The sequence below is a fragment of the Lycium barbarum genome, chromosome 2 (genome assembly GCF_019175385.1).
Source record: "Lycium barbarum isolate Lr01 chromosome 2, ASM1917538v2, whole genome shotgun sequence".
Taxonomy (NCBI): domain Eukaryota; kingdom Viridiplantae; phylum Streptophyta; class Magnoliopsida; order Solanales; family Solanaceae; genus Lycium; species Lycium barbarum.
In genome coordinates this window covers 18,814,235-18,817,427 of record NC_083338.1, presented here as the reverse complement: position 1 = coordinate 18,817,427, position 3,193 = coordinate 18,814,235, and the positions used below count along the sequence as shown (strand labels likewise).

Genomic DNA, 3,193 nt, shown 5'->3' with positions numbered 1-3,193 from the left:
GCTTCCTGTTTATAGATGTGGTGCACAACACACCGATAAAAAAGACTCTACTAGACACGGTCTGTAGACATTCCGAGGATGAACTGCTCTGATACCAATTCAGTCACGACCCAACCCCGTGGGCCATGACTAGTGTCCGACCTGGACACTCGTATACGTACCTGTTGGATATAGTCAAACTGAATCTAAGAACATTATGGAAACTTGCAAAAGAACTCCAAGGTTCATAACGTCGTCACGTATATATATATCCAGATACACTGTCTCCTGAGGAGTCACAACTAACCAAATCATAAAATGATACGTAAGCCGACAAGGCTGCCACTACATATCAATATCATATGCAAGCCGACAAGGCTGCTACCACAGACGAACATCATATCATAGCACATCGTATAGACACAGCTGAAAAAAACTTATACATAACCCACACATATGTCTACAGACCTCTAAGAGTACTAGCAGTGTAATATGACGGGACAGGGCCCCGTCGTACCCCTGGACAACCATATATAAATACATCAGAAGATCTGTACCAAAAGTCTAGGCTCCGGAACAATGGAGCTCTCCAAGACAGCTGATTGGAAATCCTAAGCTGGGGGATCACCGAATCGAGCGTATGTACCTGCGGGCATGAAACGCAGCCCCCCGAAGAAAGGGGGTCAGTACGGAATATGTACTGAGTGTATAAAGCATAAGAACATCAAGTACAGATGAATCATGAAAACCAGCCTCAATAATGGAATGTATCTGTGGCTAACATCTGAGAATATTTGCATAACTCTATGACAGAAACTGACTCTACGGCGTATGATATGCATGGATTATAATATAACTGATAGCGCTGTGGAATACACAACCCTATCCATATATAATATATTATGTTAGTGCCGAGGAACGTACGGCCCGATCCATATATATAATATAATATGTTAGTGCCGAGGAACGTACGGCCCGATCCATATATAATATAATATGTTAGTGCCGAGGAACGTATGGCCCGATCCATAAATATAATATAATATGTTAGTTCCGAGGAACGTACGGCCCGATCCATATATAATATGTTAGTGCCGAGGAACGTACGGCCCGATCCATAAATATAATATGTTAGTGCCGAGGAACGTACGACCCGATCTATATATATAATATAATATATACAAATGCATGTAAAACTCGGAAAAGGATACTCTGAGCCCCTCTGGTGACATAAGAAGCTAATATGAAAAGTGTCTGGGAGTTATGGACATAAAACATAGAAGGCCAACGATACAAATATGTCTACACTCTCTAAGAATAGAGTCTTTGGAACCTGCTTGCTCACTGTGTTCGTTCATATGATAAGGATCATGCCAAAAAGAAAGAAAGGGATAACTTTTCATACCTCGTCGCTTACTTACTCATCCCATGTCTCATTTCTTGAACCTGCAAGTCTATATCCCCAAGCGATATGCTCAAATCAGTCCGTAGGAATTAGCTTTAAACTCAATCTTAACAAATGATTTAATGAATCCCCTGTATAATTCGTTCTAACCAAACTTCAAATCATGTCCAAATCACAAACAAGGACTTCAACAACGTCATCACATAAATTCCATGGAAACAGAAAATAACTTACTTCATAACTCTATAGAATTCAGCCCACGTCTAACTAATCTCATATAATCTACAAATAATACCAAATATGCCAATAATTAAATTAGGATACTCTTTCAAATCAATCCTTAATTACTTAGAAATCCAACGATATTCGGGCAACATCTTCCCTAAAAATATAATAATCCTCGTGATTCCAACTTAGCCAAAATATCAATCATTATACCAACAACAACAATACCAATAATTTCATATCAAACTAAAATTAAATCCATTCTTAAATTACTTCCAAAACAGCCCAATATACATTCGTATACCAATGCTTGTATACAACGAACACAACAACAACAATTACAGCCAATCCCACGATATTCCAGCACACCAAACAATTTATAACAACCACCAAACAGCCCATATTATAACAATAACAATTTATCCAATTTCCGATATAGTTTTCGTATTTTTTTCTATCTAGCAACGTAGATACGACTTGGATAACTCAAATGCATCTAGGAGAGAGGATTTCTTACCTTATGTGCCAAGATTTAATCTTCTTCCACCTTAGTCTTGAACCACTGTACCTAGTCCGTTCTATCATGAGCTTACTACAACCAAGAGACTACTATAACTTAATTGAAATAGGATGTGAGGCTGCTGCATTTGCTTCCATCAAATGAATTGTCCCCCACGGTTAAATCAAATGGTTGCTAAACTTCAAAGCAAAAATGAACTTCATAAATGAACTTCAAAGAAAAAAACGTTGTTGTACCTTTATTTTGCTTCCAAAATAAATCCCAAAAGTTACTAAATGAATTCCAAGTGAGAAATGAACAAGCTGGAATACGTGGTCTGCTTGAATCACTAAAGAAATACGTGGACTCATTTGATTAATTAGTCACCATTAATATTTTATCTAGGTGTCACACATAGGTCACTTAATGCACATTAGTCACTTACTAGCTTCATATAAAGATGTCACGTGGATTTTTATTTGTTACCTAAAACTCATTCCATGTGGAATCCCACTAGAATAATTATCCACAATTGCTTAATAAATTCATTAATCTCCCAGCAAAATCCAACATTGCTCCAATTATTTACATAATAAATTTTTTGATCTCAATTCACTTAAAATAGTAATCATTTTTAACACACTCCATATACTCATTATCATGCTCATGTAATATATCACTAGTCCATAGATTCATTTGCCACACATAAAATATTATTTTTTATCATCGTTGTCAAACTTTTTCGTCTTAATTAATTTTGGGACTTCATTCCTTGTATACGCTGAGTTCTTAATTTTCATCCTTGAATATGATCGAATTTTCTGGGCTCGGGTAAATTTTCTCCTATTGAACGATTAAATTTTCTTGTCCAAAAATACGGGATATAACAATTATATACATCTTACCTTGCGTTAGTCTATTTACCGCACAACGACATTAAATTTTTTTGAGGTGTAACAGCTGGCACCCGAGGGGGAGCGATAGCCAGCGGGCGCGGCAGAACGTGAGGCCGTGGGGCTGCCCCAGCTAGGGGAAGGGATCCTATGGTAGGGCAGTAGCGAGAGAGGTCTCCGTCTCCCGAGCCC

General features: G+C 37.7%; 1 long non-coding RNA gene across 1 annotated transcript; it reads right to left on the bottom strand.

The window, feature by feature from the left end:
- Positions 1-314: 314 nt before the first annotated feature.
- Positions 315-2,471, bottom strand: LOC132629380 (uncharacterized). Its single transcript, XR_009578210.1, has 3 exons — positions 2,127-2,471; positions 1,385-1,433; positions 315-625 (listed from the first exon to the last, which is right to left on the bottom strand). It is a non-coding gene; the product is annotated as an uncharacterized LOC132629380 (long non-coding RNA).
- Positions 2,472-3,193: the final 722 nt, after the last annotated feature.